Below are 18,826 nucleotides of genomic sequence, written 5' to 3' on the forward strand. Positions count from 1 at the left end.
TTCCGCTCCATATATAGGTGCTGGAACTGCTTTTTGTTTGTAAAACGCCAAGGCTGGGAGGAGTGAATATTGTCCATATTTTTTGTGGATGATACATGCTTGGTTTATCAATTGTTGACATTTAGATTTAACACTGGCAACCCAAGGTGCGTCATTAAAGCTTGAATTGATGATCATTCCTAAGTATCTTGTTGATGGTGTCTTTTGAAGGAACATCTTTTCTAGTGACCAGCGGAATTTACTTACTCAACCTCTATTTCTTCCTCTAAGATTTTCTAGCACGAGGATTTCAGATTTTTTCCTGTTAATGGTAAGTCCATTGGTTTGAACATATCTCTCTAGAGCATTTAGTTTTCTTTGAAGGCCTATAGGAGTAAGATCTAGTAAAATTAAATCATCCGCATAGAGAAGACGGCTTACCTGATGACCATTTATTTTCGGTGGAAATGACTGAATCTGTTCAAGAGTGACATCTATGTCAGAAAGAAATAGATTGAAAATTATGGATGCCAGTGGGCACCCCTGCTTCACCCCACAATGGGTAGGTATGGCATCTGATAATTTACCAGCTCTGTCAAGTCTAATCTGTATATTAGTTTCAGCGTGCAGTTCTTGTATTGCTAATAGGAGACTTATGGGACAATTCTAAGAGTGTAGCTTGGCCCATACCTTTTCTCGAGCAATGCTATCAAAAGCATGTGCAAAATCTATGACAGCAATGTATATTTTTTTGCCCGATCTTATCATTTCCATTTTTAGAATGTTTACAATTAGCAAATTCAAGGCACATCCAACTCCTTTCACGAATCCTGTCTGTCTTGGGTCCATTTGGTTTACAGTGTGGATCCACTGATTTAATTTACGTGTTAGCATTGTAGCATAGACCTTTCCCAAGACGTCTAAAAGTGCTATTGGACGGTAGTCCTTCGGGTTGCTTCTATCTCCCTTTTTGAAGATGGGGATTACAATAGCACTTTTCCAGGACTCCTGTGTACAGCATGATGTCGCAATTTTGTTGAAAAGTACACGACAGAAAGTGGCCCATTTCTCGAGGTTCTGTTTTAAGATGTAATTGCTCAGCCCATCGGGACCCGGGGCTCTTGAGAGATTTAGATTTTTAATGATTGTTAGGATCTCAACATGATCAAAGGTTAGATCCCACGATGTTACAGCTGGGAATTTTGGCTCTTTTGAATTTTCTTTTTTACTGTATACAGTGGTATAGTGAGTTATCCAGTCTTTTTCTTTTACTGCATTTGTCATGATGGCTTGTTGCAAGGTTCCATGTTGGTTGATGACACTCCAGAAGTCTCGGGTGTTTGTTTTAGCGAGCTTTGATAGCATCATTTCGGCATTGCGTTGCTTCAGGATCGACTTGTGGGACTTTAACCAATTTATGTACGTTTGCCTAATGTGTTTATTTTTACTTTGTGTTTCAGGAGTATTCGTTGTCTGCATAGCTCGTATTTAACTTCTCATTTTACGTTTTTGTTTTAGAATTTCTAAATCAAATGTATGTTTTGGTAAAAAGCCTGTTCTTTAAAGGCCATGGTTTTTTTCCTTAAATTGAGTGAGAATATGATCATATTCCAGCACATCCTTTTCGTGCTTATACAATGCTGTAATGTCTTTTACATCGGAATCCTCACGTTTCAAACGTAGTCTTGTGGAATCAGTAACAACATCATGTTTCCAGTAGGCTTGAGGTTCTGAAGTTATATTAATCAGACTTATTTCCAACAAATTGTGATCACTTTCTTGATTTTCATGGATTTGCAAGGTCTTTATTTGTCAGGGCAAAGTCTCAGATACAAAGAAGTAATCTAATATGGATTTCTGATTGTCTCTTCTCCAGGTCATTTTAGCTGGTATATCACCTGGCATGTTTCCGTTTGACATGTGTATCTTGCGTGCACCATTGCTTAGCTATGGTTGAATCATTCTTGTACGCTGATGTATTATCTTCTATGCACCTAATGTTTAGGTCACCACAGAGTACAATTTTAGACGAATCAGCTTGCTCATTGATTTCATCGAGCAATTGTGTTATCATGTCAATAAAACACGTTGGTTTCATTATTTTATGTTGCCAGTAGATATTTATAAGATATATTGAATCTAGTGTTCTTTGGTATTCATCTTGTTTAGACATATGGGTCACTTGTATGTAAGCATTTACATTTATAGATTCAGTTATTTTATATCCTAGACCTTTGTTGATCAACGTGATTAATCCAGCCATCGGTCTACCTTTCTCGTTTTTAATGGCTGGGTTAAAACAGATGTCATATGCGTCAGAAATGGGAGGATCGATCATCCAAGTTTCCTGGAGACATATAATGTCTAGTTCTTTCATCCACTCCTGTTGGAAAAAATGTTTGTATCCTCGTGCATTCCATGATCCACAGTTGATTGTTGATTTAACTGGAATGGCCTGGCGTTAATTTTTTCTATTGTGTTTTGTCAGCGCAACAGGGATCCAGTTCCAGTTTTTTAGCTCATCATCACTCTCATGCGGTGACTGTCTTGCATTGATATAATTTCTTTAGTTATTATTATTACATGAGAATGTAATTTGGATTTGTTCTTTCTCTGATTGTATTTCTACTTGTTCGTTATATACGATTTTGCTGAGCTTTGGAATGTCAGTTATGTTATAAGTTCTTACCATCTCCTTGTCTTCGTAATTTGCTTTCAGTTTTTCTCTTATCGGAGGTGGAGTATTTGTGTTTGAGTTTTTTGCTTTGTTGTCATTTCGATCTTCCTTCTTGTTCACTTCAAAGATGTCAAATCCTAGCGAGAGTAAGACTGCCGTTGCATCTAGAAGGATGTCACATACTATCCTAAAGCCAAGGTGGAGCTTTACTTTGCCGTCTTAAGGTTCTTTGAAGAATTAGCCACATTTGATGTCTCCGGATTCAATGGTCCTCAGCGTGGGAACGTAATGAAAGAGTTGTAGGACATTTGTACGGTTCAGCGTCAGACCATCTTTTCCTGGAAACGTCCGCTCTAAACCTAGGCAATATTTAAATTGCGGTTTTCTTTCAAGTTCCTGTTTGACATTCCGCTGACTATTATTTTTATAAGAATGATCCTTTTGAGTTCTTTGACAGGCAGGGATCCACGCTGGGCCGTTGGAATTCGCCTTAGAGGCGCGTGGGCTAACAGCAGCATCTCTGGTTTGAGACTCAAATTTCTTGTGCATATATGGACTTATAGTTCCTCTGACTCTCTCGGGCTGGTCACTGTTATGCGACTCTTTGTAATCCAGATGTTTCTGTTTTTCCTCCATTGTTCTAAACACAGGACTGGTTTAGTTTATCTTCTCGCTTTTTTTTGGTGTTCATTGCTGGAATCAGTACGCATACTCGAACTTCTGTTTTATCTTGACCTTCCAATGTGTTCAAAACAACAGCTGTTTCCTTTGTTTTTCCTTTAGCTGATCGCCCAATACGGTGTACTCTGTGCTTTTTTTTTGTGCTTACATCTTCATCTTCATATATAGATAGTTCCATTAAATCTTTTCCATATCGGTAGATATACCTTTACAACTTTCATGTTGTTTTGTGTTTTCTTTTGTTGCAATATGGCAATCCTTTTCCTCTTCTGGTATTTTTTCTTCGCCTTGATTTATTGTGAAGCTCACTGTTTTAAGGTTTCGTAGAAACTTTCTTGAGCTATTAGTGATATTATGTTTTTTCATAGTTTGATTTTTAGTCTTTTTTGGTTTGTGCTATATTTGCACGCTTTGGTCTTGCAGGTTGTTTAATTGCATTGAAGATATCAAACAGGATCTGTTCAGGTGGCTCAGTTGTCAAATATTCGAGTGCTGGATTTGTTACATGCTCATCTATTATTTTAGATTTGTCTTTTGAGGATGAGGAAGGTATTTGGATGTCTGTGTTGGCTCCATTTTCTGCCCTAGTAGATAAGGCAAGTATGTCCTTAAAAGAAAGGCTTGTGCTTACCTCCTGAGGCTGGCTTCTAGTTTGTTGATGCTTTTCATTGATGGCCGATGTGTTCTCTGTCGCTAGCTTTGGTTCGCTTCTTGCCGCACTTAGTGATTCTTGTGTTGTCAGATCAATCACTTTGAGTTCAGGAGTACTTGTTTGTTTAGTCATTGGTGCCACAGTGGTTGGTTCCACGTACGGTTGCTCATTTGTTGCTTCTTTTTGTGGGACAGACGCTGTTTACACATGTCTTTTTTGGTAGGGGTTTAATACCTTTGATAATTCTTTCCTGTTTTAGCAGGAAAAGTGCTTCTTTTGCAATTTCAGCCAATAGTTTTTTGTCTTCACTATTATTCTGTTTTTGTGTAGCTAGTGTAGCTACCATGCCGTCCATTTTATTAACGAGTTCTTTAAAACACTGTTTGTCATGTGTAGTTTCATATTCAATGCTGATTAGCTTAGAAGTCATCAAAGCGATCAAGGTAGTTTGATCCTTTATTGTCTCATTTGAATGCTCATACATTTTCAAGAATGGTGAAATGGTCATTGACATTACTGAAGTCAGGGCAGGTTATAGTTCTTGTATGTATTTTTTGATTGTGTCCTACAAATAATCCTATTTGTCCCTTTTCACATCATGCATTCTATGCTTGGTTTTGTAATAAGTTCTTCTGATCTTCGGGTACTCATGAGCCATTATTGAAGACTCCGTACTGGTTTCATCTGATGAGGTTTCCGATGGAGTCTTTACAATCTTAGCGTTATTCACCGCTTGTTGCTTATCAGTTTCGTTGCTGTTTATTGGTTTGACTGTATTCGCCTTTTCAGACGGATCCATATCTATTTGGGCTTATCTCAACCATTTTTGTGAGTCGAAAATCTTCGGAGATTCACTGTCTATTATTCTTCTTCGTTTCAGCGTTCTACTCTGCCAAATGGATTTGGTATTTGATAAATTGGCTCGCTGTCTCGGATACTCATCCTCATTACTTATGTTCTGGTCTGTGTTATTGTCATCAAATTGTGAACCTGCATAGGGTTCAGCACCTTCACACCTATTCGTATGTGTATTTCGCCCTTGATTGATGTGGGTCAAATCCATTAATAATTTGTTTAGTATTTCCAGGGATTGTCTTCTTTCTAGCTGGTCCTTATTTTGTACTTGGGCAATAAGAGGAGAGATATTGCCTGTCAGCTCAGGAATATTTCCAAACGAGGGGTCTGGATCTAGGTTGGCAGAAAAAAAAACATCCACGCCACGATCATCAAGGCATGTTTCGTTTATATCTATATTGCCATAATGTTTTTCAATGTGAAAGGTGTCCAGAGAGCCCATAGTCCATTTTCTGTTTCTGCCCTCAGGATCGGGCTTAGTCCTTTTTTCTTTTCTCATATCGGGCATAGGCTGCGGCCCTCCTAGCATCTCCCGTGGAGATGCGCGGACCCGAGGGACACTCTCACTGGCATCCACTGCTCCAGGCACACCTCCTCCACTCGGTCCGGGGGGGCGAGCGATGGGGCCCGCAGAGCAGCAGAGACCATGAACGAGAGCGGACGGGGCCCCGAAACTGGGCAAGAAAAACCTGCGGACCCACAAGGCCGGGGCGCGAAGACCGCCGCGTCAGCCACATCAGCCGGCGAGATCGTGGGCAGGGGGGCCGCAGCTATGGAACATACTCCAGCGGCCCCCTCACTTCCCGCCGGCTCCGTAGCCGTAGCAGGAGCCTCATGCCTCGCCACACAACTAGCGTCCAACCAGCCGGTAGGTTTCTGTTTACTCCTGCATTCCATTATGGGTTCCACTTTCGTTTTCTCATATAACGGTGTGCTGCCCAAACTAGTGTTTAGACTGTTCATTTTAGGAGTCATGGCAGGCTGCTGTATTTCGTGTGTTGCGTCAAGTGAGACAGCTGGTTCCACTAGTTCTACAATTTCACAATCAGACTGTTCACAGTTGTTACATCCTTCCACCTGGCAGTAAGCACAATCCTGTATATTTAAATGATCACACTCGCTATGGGCTTGTTACTGTGAATACGGCACTCTACTAGCCGCAAAGATAGTCAAATTAGATGTCATTTGGTTACTCACTTGCAGCTTGGAGTCCATTTGCGGTGCAATAAGGGAGCTTTTGTCCTCCATGCAGATGGCTCCCTTGTGCAGTTGCAATCTGGTGAGTGGGTGAGGGCCAGCAAGGGGGCCAGTATGGGAATCATAAGATTTGCCCCTGGACCACCTCACACTGGGTTTGTTGGTCTGTTGTGTGGTTCTGGGACCCATTTCTACCCAGGTCTCCACAGACTCCAAGAGACTCTTCAGACTCTGCGGCCGCTCCGCAGTGAGTCTGGGTATCTGAGGAATAGGTCCGCCTCCAGCAAGGGAAAGAGAAGAGGCACTGGTCACTCCAAGAGACTCTGCAGACTCTGCGGCCGCTCCGCGGTGAGTCTGGGTATTTGAGGAATAGGTCCGCCTTCAGCAAGGGAAAGAGAAGAGCCACTGGTCACTCCAAGAGACTCCGGAGACTCCGCGGCTGCTCCGCGGTGAGTTTGGATATTTGAGGAATAGGTCCGCCTTCAGCAAGGGAAAGAGAAGAGCCACTGGTCACTTCAAGAGACTCTGCAGACTCTGCGGCCGCTCCGCGGTGAGTCTGGGTATCTGAGGAATAGGTCCGCCTCCAGCAAGGGAAACAGAAGAGCCACTGGTCACTCCAAGAGACTCCGGAGACTCCGCGGCCGCTCCGCGGTGAGTCTGGGTATTTGAGGAATAGGTCCACCTTCAGCAAGGGAAAGAGAAGAGCCACTGGTCACTCCAAGAGACTCTGCATACTCTGCAGACAAATCCAATCAAACCTCTGGTTGGACGGTGGGGCAGAATTTGTTTGATTTGACTACCCTGCGCAAACCAGCAGAGACTGATCTCTATACTGTAATAGATTCCGGTGGAGGATTGATTCCGATGTCCTACTTGCTAACCCTAGAGTCGGAACTTGGGGATTGAATATTGGCCTATACGTTTCCAAAAAGGGCGGATTAATTATTCTGTGCCCAACGTCCTGAAGACGGTCTTGTATGACCGACACACGTGTCGACGATTTGCTGTGTGCAATCTGGATCAACAAAAAAAACAGATAAAATATGACACCTGATATTATGGAGTGGGTCACTAATAAATGTGAAAACTGAAGGGGACTGTGTTAACAGTAGTAGTGTACACTGTTTGACAAGCCAAATTGTTTTTTATTTATGATGGTTTGAATGTGGCAGTATGGGACTATGAATGAATGCTAAAGATATGAATGCTAAATTGATGAAATGAATTCATTGGTTGTTTAATGTTTTTTATACCATACATGCACTCATTATGTGAAATATGTATTGATTAAAGTTTATATTTGAGTGAAGAATCTATGTGTCATCCCGTTCTACTGGTCCACCCTTCTTTAATATAATGTACTTTACCTGAAGGACCAGGGACTAAAATTACAGGCTCACCCCTTTATCTATAATTATATATTTAATATATATAATTCGCTCAGTGTAGCTTTAGTACAGTATGGTGCAGACATATAGGACCAGATTCTGAAAAGGCAGAGCAAATGAAAGGAGCACAAAGAACACTCTCTTTTCATTTGCGCTGCTGTCAGAAATGATCGAGTCACCTTATTCTCAAAGGTGACCTGAACAATTCAGGAGTGTTTGGACAATAGCACAAAAATACATAGTGCACTCCCAACACGAATGCGTGACAGGCTCCCAACAATCACCTGGTTGCTCGTAACGCATATCACCGAGATGATTCATTAAAGACAATTGGACAATTTTAACTTTCAGGCTTGGGCTGTCTTGAGTCTCAGACCTTATGTTTAAACAGTGCACAGGACGAATTGCAGTGACAGGCAGAGAGCATCCTCAACTTGGGGGTTTGGGGCGCAAACCTCCACGGAACGACTTTCCAGCAAGACAATTGTTGCCAGAGCTCAGCTGCGCCTCATTCCAGCCCAATTCCTCCCCTGTATGTTGCAGTTTGGTTCCATGCACTGTTGATCTGTAACACGCCCCTTCTTTGAAAATAAAGTTCACAAGAACAAAATAGATGACAAGTGCTGTATCCTATCTACTTCTAGTAAGAAAGCTCCAGCTTCTGCGTGACTGCCCCACCCTCTGGAATACTCTCCCCGACCACATCAGAAATTAACCTTCTTTCTCGGTCTTCAAAAAACTCTTAAAGACCTGGTTATTTAACAAATATGTACAACTGATTACAATGAGGCACATTGTTTGTTATTTGTGTTGGTTTTTAAACAAACCTTAACAAAAAAGAAAAAGCTTACTTTACATATAAAATCAGCAAACCATTAATATAGCATGTAAAACGTGTCACACGTAAAAATACATACCTAACATACATTTATCGATAAAGATTTCAAGTTTAACAATTATTATCATAACACATTTCCCTAAAACATAGAAAGACTAATTAAGAAATATTACATACATTCTTGAGAAACCTAAGGACAGCCAACTTCAGAGATACAGACCTTCCATGCAAAATGTTCCCCAAAGATATTACAATGGTACCCATTGAACACAGGCCACGTAATTGCTTAAATGTTCAATTTTCTGCCTTCTCAATGCTGCACAATAAAGCAGCAAGCGAGGAAGGGTTTCTATTTCATCTGGAGATTTACAATGTCGACACTGATCCGTTGCTCCAGGCCAACCTGTTGACACTCCTTCTCTAATGCATAACATTTCCTGAGTAGACAAGACATTGAGCCTAAAATGCATGAAGTCATTCCTCATCTTTTTGTTAGGGAAGCGTTTCAAGTAAGGTTACAATGAGCCCAGATTTATTTGTGAAGATATAATCTGACCATGGGGGTCATTCTGAGTTGGGTGGTAAGGGATACCGGGCTCCGTTAAGGAGACCGGTGCCGGTAATCCCTTACCGCCCAATTCCGAGGTCCCTTAGCAGGAACCGTAAAGGTCATGTGGTCTGACCACACGTCCTTTACGGGTCCCGCTAAGGGACCAGGGCGCTTATAACAGGCCTGCTATTCACGGGCCCGTTATTACCACCTTCCCCATTCCCATTTGAGCCCTATGGGGGCTCAAATGGGAATGGGGAATGGTTGGTTCAATGGGGATTTACCGGTTCCTCCAGGGTCGGAATGACCTGGTAAGTCCCCATTGAACCAGACCGGTGCCGGACCCGGTATTGGAGACAGCCATGGCACTAATAGCACCATGACTACCACCAATCTCGGAATGAGGGCCTATAAAGGTGAGATTTCATCATCTCTTCAATAATAATTGCCCAGTGTTTTCTTTGTATTAACGTCTTCACTTTCATTGGATTTCCCAAAGGTGTTTCCAGAGACGTTCCCAGATTTTCCAGCGACAGCAAGCAGTCAACAAATAATTCATAAATAAATCCCAATTTCAAAGTCCCCTCTCTCACTTCTCTACTCAATAGATAATACAGACATTTTTCAGAGTTGACAAATAACTTACTAAGTAGACTCCATTCTGTTAGACTTTGTAAAGACTGTAGTCCTAATTCGTAATGAATTGCTGAGAATTTAACACACTTGGGAATATGGTATAAGACTGAATGCCAGACCACAGCTTCATATTTCGCTAATTCCATAAGTGACCACTTTGGGGAAAACTCTTATCCGTACCATAACCTGGGGATCACCTTTGCCATATAATACTTTACAGCTTGTAATAATGAAAATGTACCAAATTTTATTTCAATCTTTCTCAATTGAGCTGACAATTTACTTGCGCCATCCCTTAAATCATGCATATCAAAACATTTGGTGGGATGTGCAATAATCGGATAGCCCAAATATGTCATACTGGTTCTTTCTTGTAATTTGGGTTTGAATAATGAACCAAGTAAAATTGGTCCTCTTTTTTAATGTGCTCAGCAACAGTCTTTTGGGGGTTAATGCTTAAATTGTTGATGGTCATATATTGATTGAATACCACTATCATCCTTTGAAGACCGAAAGGGGTATGGTCAAATGAAAAAAGGTCGTCTGCGTAGGGAGCCCAAAGGAGTTTAATTCCACCATTGTTAGGTTGCAGAAACACAGCTCTTTGAAGTGCCTGTCGAACATCCGATATATATAAATGAAATAGGGAAGGTGCCAAGATGCAACCTTGTCTTAAACCATTAGAGATACTAATAGGATTACTCAAATGCCCCTCATTATTCAGTCTCCCCTGAATCTATGAACCTTTGTGGAGGTGAATTAATATGATTAATAGCCCCCCCCAACCTCTGGAGACCTCATTTATTTAGTTTACTCCAGAGGATAGATCTATCCACTAGATCAAAAGCCATAGATGGATTAATGAGGGCAACATGGACTGGTACGGAATTCTCCTTCCATGCTAACATCTGGGGACTACGTAATGACAAACCTCCACAGTCTGTTCCCATGGATTTCCGGAAACCCATCTGACATTGATCTAAAATATTATCACGAGTGCTCCATTCATCAATATGTTGCAAAAGCAAGGAAGCACATTTTTTAGAATCCGCATCCATGATGGTGATTGGACTGTAATTTAGCGGCGATGTTCTATCACCTTTCTTATATATTGGTATTACATAGTAGGTTTTCCAAGTGAAGGGCATAGACATAGCGCCATCACGTCCGTAAACAAAACGTACAACACTTTTGAACATAGTTCACTGTTTTGTTTGAAAATTACGGCCCCACAGCTCTTGAACTGCTGGCTTTCTCAATAGGATTCTATGTTTCCCATCATTTTGGTCCTGGACCAAGAGTGAGTTTTAGGGGGTGAAAAAGTGGGCGATCTCAAATGCCCACCTCTCACCCCCCCCCCACACCTCTTTGCATTGTAATGTAGAAAATGGCAAACAATACTCCTCGACATTTTTTGGCATTGCACAGTAACAGTGCTCTCTGCCACTGTACGCAACCCACTTCCATTCTTCAAAACAGGGTTGGAAATTAGGGGTGTACCGAATAGTGAAATTACTATTCGGCCGAATACCGAATAGTTAGCAAAACTATTCGGCCGAAGCCGAATAGTGAGCCGAATAGTTGGTTTTTTTAATACATTGTCCAGCACATGAGAAATACTGCTTCGCAAGACAGTAAAGAGCATCTGCATGCGCGCATCATGGATGCACACATTCAGCTGCCCTTTTCAACCCCATTTGAGCATTTGCCCAACAAAAAGAGGCCCTAGAAATAATTTTAAAATTGGCTCCATTTTACACATTTTCAGCAAGCCTAACCCTTTTCCTATGGGAAAATTTGGAAGAGTGTAAGAGCGAGGGGAGAGTATGAGATGCAGGGGAGGAGAGACGAGAGAGAGAGCAGAGGAGGGGGAAGCATGTTTTAGAACATTTTTTCTCATATCATTTAAAAGTTTCCAAAAAATGATCAAATCCATCTCATACACTGATCTGCTATACAGAAAGCAACTATACATTACCATTCGACACCACTAACTGTATGTCAAATCCTTTTATAAGCACACATCATCAAGGTTACATTATTCAAAGGCAACATGAAAAGTGCTCCTTAATATCCACATATAGAACTGGCTGTTCAACAATTGAGTGTGTGATGTTTATTGGGTATTTTCCTGAAAATACCAACTTAAAAATGGCACTGAAAATGGCACCTCCCTCCACACGTCATACCCAACCCTCCATTCACCTACCTTGTCAAGCTGAAGCAATTATAAAAAAAATAATCCCAGGCCATCCCATTGAGTTATCATGAGATGACTACATGCAAATCATTTAGCAAGACGACCTTTCCGGGCACACGCACCCCCTTACCATGAATATCATGTGCATGACCTTGCCAAAGATATATTCAAAGGCTTCCTTTCTGAGCTGAGATGCAGCCCAGCTCAATATGGCCTCTCGCTGCCGTGCACGTTCCGCCTATTACTGCATAGTTGCGTAGTGAGTCTAGTTTGAGGTTGTGATTTCGTCATGAGAACTGAACACCTTGGCAGACATTTTGTGGGTCCTTTCTTTGCACTGGCAGCCCAGTGTTCTACTAGACGCCTTGAATGGGGTGTCGCACTCGCTTAACTTTGCTTCAACGTCATCAATAGAGCAGCCGATGGAATGGAATATGACCTACTCTGTGCTGTGTACACATTCCTCGCGTCCCCCACCCTCGGTACTCCTGATTGTACACCCGGCCGGTGTACTGTTGCTTTTTTCCCTCAATGTCAAGTGGAGTAAACATGGCATGAGCAGAGCACTCAGCGCAATGCTCGGCATGGCCAATGGATGGATGTGATTGTTTTGGACGGCGGGGGAATTGATGTTTACTGCTGTGTAAAACCGGGTGGATTGGCCCTTGTGTTATATTCCAGGACACTGCCGAGTGCAGAGTGTGCCCTTTATACAGTTCACATTATTGCCATGGGCACAGCGATTGCATGCTCTCGTTGAGTTAGGGTTCTGTGAGCACTTCAGATGGCTGTGTTGGCTGCACTCTTTTCCACACAAGTGGTGCCAATGCAGACTTCTTTGAAGTGCTGCATTTACAAGTCAGCCTCGGTACCTAAGATTTGATGGGCCTTGACAGTGATCTATTGCCACCCATGTAAATTGCCAGATATTCTACAAACATGTGCAAGCCTTCTGGTGGTTGAATGCCTACATGAGCATACTAAAAATAGACCCAGCTGAGCCATCAATGGAAGGATAGAAAGAATGGGTGCTGTGCGCTTGCAATGACCTGCACATTGCTCCGGGCCTGCGTCCACAATAACAGCAACAGCTCACAGCTATGTTGTTACGTGTTTTATGCGTTGCTTGCAGTAGCCAGTAAGCTACCAGCAGTGGCTTACTGGCTACTGCTGCTTTGCCAGTATTCTCTTTCTAGGATTGGCTATCGTCTCTCACACTGAGAGAAGATTGGCAATCATAGAAAGAGGACATTTAAAAACATTTTTTTTTTTCAACTTCGGCTTCGAGTGAGTATTCTAGTGAGTATTCTAGGAACCTTCGGCCGAACCGGAATAGCTGATTTTCAGCCGAAATTCGGCCGAATACCTACTCGAAGCCGAGGTTCGGTACACCCCTATTGGAAATGGATTGAACGAAAAGTTCATGAAATACTGCATGTAGCATTTTAGTAAATCTGCCCACTTTACCGCCATGCTGGCCATATTATTGGAAAGAGTGGGATTCCCACAATTAATGCATGAGGTAATGGTAATTAGTGCTTGAGGTAATTCCTGAGTAAAAAATGTGCCCAACTAATTCTGAGCCCCTAAATTTATTTAAAGAAATATAGCAGGATGCTGGGAGCGATCATAAAATAACCTGTTTATGACACCTGCGCATACATGAGTAGTTGCTGCTACAACCATAACTCGGCCTTATAAGGTTTTTTGCTTACTCCTTGAGCCAGACAAACAGGGGAGCTATATCTCTTCTTAGGGAGGGTCATCCTCACAGCGTCTAAACCTGAACGAAAGCCCAAAACTACATTTCTGAAAGAGGAGCAGGAGAATTTGGGTTTGGCTGGCCACATGGTTCCTTTTTACTGCTCCAGGATCTGTTGCCCCTGGGTTCAGTGCTATTATATGATATGTCATTTACAACAGGCCTGTACACAAGTGTTTCTAGGCGGGACAAGATAAGGGAGGGTAGACAGAGGGAGGACAAAACAAGCGATCTTACTAGGCCTTGTGTCATTCAGATCGTGCAAGTACTACGACTCAACGTGCAAGGGGAAGGTTGGAGGGGGAAGTGCTACAGAGAGGGAAATGGGGGAAATGCAGCCAGGGCACGGCGGCTCTGGGTAAGTGCAAGGAGGCAAGGGGCTAGTGCAAATATGTATGCACGCTCAAACAAAGTAGCTTTTGGGCACTCCTTCACACCATCTCATGCAATAAGAACATAGTTGATGTTTTTAGGATCACAATGTTGCCCACTGGTGCGCCTTTGCGCAGTGTGTTGACCTACGCACCTTTTTTTGACTTCAGCAGCCCTGATTGTGTTAAATACAGGTCTCCTGAACAGTAAGGCGCATTAACCTCCTGAGCTATAGCAACAGAAGACATAGAAAAAAACATATTGAAATAAGAGACACGTGGGTAGCAGATGGAGACGACGGTAAGAAAATGCACGAATACTAATAGCGCACGTGTGATACCACTATCACGCACCAGCAGTCACTCACTATATACAAAAAAGCACTTCTAGCACAGCACGCATTTACTCACTGCAACCGTGGCGTGTCCAATCAGCCATGTGAGGGGGAGTGCAGCACACCACCTTTCCTGTGAGTACTCGGACGGTGTCCGGAAGAAGGGCACACACCAGGCTGAGTGCGCCTCACATGACGGCCGTGCAGTGGGGTTACACATCATGCTGATTAGAAGGGGGAGTGCACATGAGTGGGGGCGGGAGGGGACATCTGTAACCAGCGACTTCCGGCGTCCGATGGTGGCCAGTTCATCTGTTTCGCAATCGCCTCTTTATAAACTCTTTTATTTGCGCAGCCCTCCTTTGCTTTCTACCCAGACATGCACCCTCAACATCCCGTGCATGCACACACAAAATACCGCCGTAATAAACAGCAATTCATGAAAATGCGCACGTTTGATTACAAAAATGATCACATGCACGGAAGCGATGTCAGATCCTGTGGGTCTCGCACCCTTTAAACAGGATCACAGCTGCGGATCCCACCGACCAATGAAGCGCCTACCCGTGACTAACATGTACCCCTGGCTGTGTCCATCTGCCCCCCCCCCCTTACAAGTGCCACCGTAAGAGCACACCCTTCGCTGGCATCCATATGATAGCCTCCTAGCACTGTCTCGTGTTATTATACAGCACTCTGCTGCTTCACAGCCGGTATCCCTCTATTTAAAGCCCAGCACATGCAGACAGACATACATTTATTTTTTTGAATTGTTTTGATTTGATTTAATTAATAATTAAACTTTTCACATCACAATAAAATAGAATTTTCCAAGCAATAGCACATAGAAGCAGCTCGTGGTAATGGGAATTCAATGCGTAAAAGCCTTCCGTAAGGGTTTTACGCACTAGATTCCTGTCCCGGCTCATTTTCTTTAATTTGTATGGCGGAGAAGAGGGGCAGAATGTAACTTACATTCCTCTTCACCATAGGAATACTACAGCATTTGCGTCGGCATGCTCCTGTGGATTCCCGTGGAGTCTGACGACTTTCTGCAAAAAGCCGTGGACTGCGTAGGAAACCATTGTAAACGCTGCCTGCCTCGCGTACATGCCAGGCAGCGTTTACTTCAATTGTACTGCAGAGAGCAAAATGGAGGCGTACAAACTTGTACATCGCCTTTTTTTTATTCCCCTTTTGCACTCTTGGATGCAAATGAAGGAAATGTGGTGGAGGGTCCGTGCCTACACTTACGTGAAAGCGTAACAGGCCCCTGCCACCAAATTACAGGGAACTCGAATATTACCCCAAAGTGTTAAAAAGAAGGGTATTTGCTCTAACGAACATATACAAAATTCGAGTAGTCCTAAAACATTATGAAGTAAGGCCATAATCCTTTTTTTACATTTTCAGTAATTATATTCTGTAAAGTATAAAGTTCATTTACCAAGGATAACAGTATATCCCAACATTTATTTGTAGCCAAATGGCAATAGTTATGCACATGTGTATCAAATCATTGTAGATGGTACGATGCGAAGTGTGGGCAAAGGGTAAGCAGATGTTGCGTAGTTTCTAGTGCGGATAAACTGTAACAGCCTCTACAGATGCCATTTTCTTTAGGAATGTTATTACAAGTGCCGGCTGAAGTGAGGCGTGAAGGAAGAAGACGGCTGAATTGTAGAAGCATTAAGAATCTATGCATTGTATCATTAGGACAGAAGAGTATGGAGGAAGCAGGTTTCAAATAGAGAATTGAAGAATTACCATCACTTCAATAATGTTTTTTTGCCTCCAGATATTGGGTATTCACATGCCAGTTCCAGTTTATTTTTAGGTTACTGCTTAAGCGTGGGTATAATCGAGCGATCAGTCAGTAACCCAACCTATCCTTTCGTGAAAATCGTTCCATGATTTCTGAAGGATAGAGGCGAATTTTCCTTACCCAACCGAACGAGAAGGCCAAAGAGCCCCAGCACGTATTCAACACTAGTCTGCATCATCCTAATATCAACTAAGCTCTGACCTATTTCAAGTTCCGTTCTCAAGGCGGCAAGGCTTCATTCTAAACAAATAGCCCTTCCCTGGCAGTTAACCGTTCTAGGTTTACAGAAAAATAAGTTTCTTAAGCAGTAAGTCCTGAGCCGGGGAGATATTAACACCTCAGATAATGCCCTGGGTCCAGAGTTACAGGCATGAGTGAAACAAAGGCCTTAACCAAGGCCCTGGGGCATTACCTGAGGCAGTAGCCCCCGCCCTTGAGGGTCTTATTGCTATTAGTACCCCTGCCCGTTGGACCGGATAACTAAAATCAACTTTTTCCAGTTGTTAGACGCTTTGGTGTTTTGCAACTGAAAAAAGAAAAAAAGGGCCATCAATTAAGGGAAAACCAAGTACATTTTCCCTTTCCATGGCGGCTATTGACACTAGTTAAAAAAAAGTAAGCAAACAAAATGGCCACCATGAAATGGGAGAAGGGACTATGCGTAGTCTCTTCTCCCTTTCCATGGCGGCCATTAAAAAATATAAGAAAAAAAGTAAACAAAAGAAATGGCTGCCATGGAAAGGAGAGAAGGGAATATACATAGTCCCTTCTTCCTTTCCATGGCGGCATGTCGCATATCGGGAGCGGACACGCTGGGGCCAGAAGTGTTCCCAGCGTGTCTGCTCCAGAAAAGGATAAAAAAGCAGGTAGGTGAGGTTTGGGGGCGGGAAGGGAAATCTGTGGAAGGGGGGGAGGGAAGAGAGCACTTACCTCTTTCTCCAGTGGGGAATATGGCGACCTCCAGCCCTGAGGAGGCTCGGAGAGGTGGGATTACCATGTGGTAATGCCCCGTTCTGAGTCTTCTCATTCGCTGAGAGGCTCCACCCCACCCCCTGCTGGGTACTATTAGGACATATATTAAAGCTGGGATGATGCTACTAGCATACACTTTTCTGACTCCTTCAATAGAAAAGCACACTGAATATTTAGTAGAACTCTTAATAAAGGCTAATCTCGCAAGGGCTTTTTCTGTTGCATAAAATTGGATGTTAGGTTGTTCTTTGTTATCAGGGCTCATAGATATTTCATTTTATTTTCTGTCAAACTCTTACCACTGCCCATTGGCCATGACACAGTGCCAAACTTAATGTGCTTCTTTACCCCGAAGACCAAAACCTTGGATTTATCAAAATGAATAAGAAGCTCATTATGATTAGTATATTTATTGAATCATGGCTTTAATAGAACGTTTTAAGCTTACCTTAATTCTGGTCCGCAAACACAACCTTCTCGGCATAACCTAGGCAGTATACGTGCTCTTGACTCAATTCTGTGGGAAAGGAGGGTGGCTGTTAGATGTTTCAATACTTTGAATCATACCCGCCAAATAGAGATTAAAGAGCAGGGGAGCAAGAACGTAGCCCTGTTTTAACCCTTGTTTGGGGGAAATAGACTTCGAGCATACGCCTAAGCGGTTTCATTGGATTTTCACAGGTGTTTCAGCATGCAATTGTATTATATTTAAGAGGCTGTGGAGAATTCCCCAATTTGCTAATTTACTTCACAGCAGGTGTTGATTGACCTTTTCAAAGGCAGCATTGTAGTCTATAAAAGCTAAATGTAAGCGTGGAGCATCCTTGCACTTGCCTGCTGGATTAGGTATTGCAGTGTGATTACGTTGTCATGTGTAAGAAAGTCATCTCGGAAACCATTTTGAAATCTTAGGAGAACACTGTTTCGTGTACCCATTTGGTTAGCTCAGTATGCAATACAGAAGCATACCTTTTGCTGCTAGCTTAAAGCATCGATAATAAGCGATAATTTCCAGGGTCTGATCTCGCTCTCCACTTTTGTAAACTGGAGTAAGAAGTGGTTCTGTCCAAGGTTGAGGTATGCCCTGCAGAGACCACGTAAGTGGCAGCAGTGCGCGGGACACGACCACATAACATAACATGTACACTTTTTTCAAATGATCTGTGCAATAGGGAAGCCCAGGTTTTAGGAGACTCTTTAGACTATATTGGCCATTCCATCTGGTCCTGGATTACGAGGAGATTTGAGTTTATCTATAAACCTGATACTGCCCTCTGCCTCGTGTTTATATTCGTGTGCGGCCAATCTTGGTATGTAATGTTATGATTTGTACCGCGCACCGCAGCCATTTCCATGGTCTTCAGGTGCTCTAAAGAGGAAGGGGGCTTGGGAGGATTTAGTTATTGGGATTAAAAGGGAAAAGTGCAAGAGAGCTTTGATGTGCTGTTGGTAGCTTCCGTTTGTAAAAAGACAGGCACTGTGTGCTGGTTTGTCTTACGGTAGACGTTATGTTGTGTTTGATGCATGCGTGTTAATCTTGTGTTGCAAAATACTGGGCGTTTTCACCCTTAAAAATGAGGATTTTATACATACATACTTATGACGGGGCACAGCTTAAAGAAATAAAAAATGTTTTTTTTTAAAAAAACAACTAGAAAGAAATAAATGAACATCCTTGGTAAAGCATAGAAACTGTAAACTATGTATATTTAAAGTAACAAGCTTGCAAGCAGCCCACATGCCAACCAGAGGAGAAGCCACCACCAAACCTTACGAAGGAGGCACATTCTACGTTAAGGAGGGATGTCAATCATTTAAGTTGGTTACTCTTTGCATCATCTTTCAGGCCCTCGAATACAATTATCGACTGAGCGGAGCAGGCTGGGCGCAGAGAACAGTCGCAGCGGG

General features: G+C 42.7%; 1 long non-coding RNA gene across 1 annotated transcript in view; it reads right to left on the reverse strand.

The window, feature by feature from the left end:
- LOC138473813 (uncharacterized) overlaps window positions 1-14,323 on the reverse strand; it is a 456,617-nt gene extending 442,294 nt beyond the window's left edge. The window contains exon 1 of the long non-coding RNA XR_011268932.1: window positions 14,198-14,323. This is a non-coding gene — a long non-coding RNA (uncharacterized lncRNA). The remainder of the gene's footprint in view (window positions 1-14,197) is intronic.
- Window positions 14,324-18,826: the final 4,503 nt, after the last annotated feature.

The sequence above is a fragment of the Ambystoma mexicanum genome, chromosome 8 (assembly GCF_040938575.1).
Source record: "Ambystoma mexicanum isolate Mex_15411 chromosome 8, UKY_AmexF1_1, whole genome shotgun sequence".
Taxonomy (NCBI): domain Eukaryota; kingdom Metazoa; phylum Chordata; class Amphibia; order Caudata; family Ambystomatidae; genus Ambystoma; species Ambystoma mexicanum.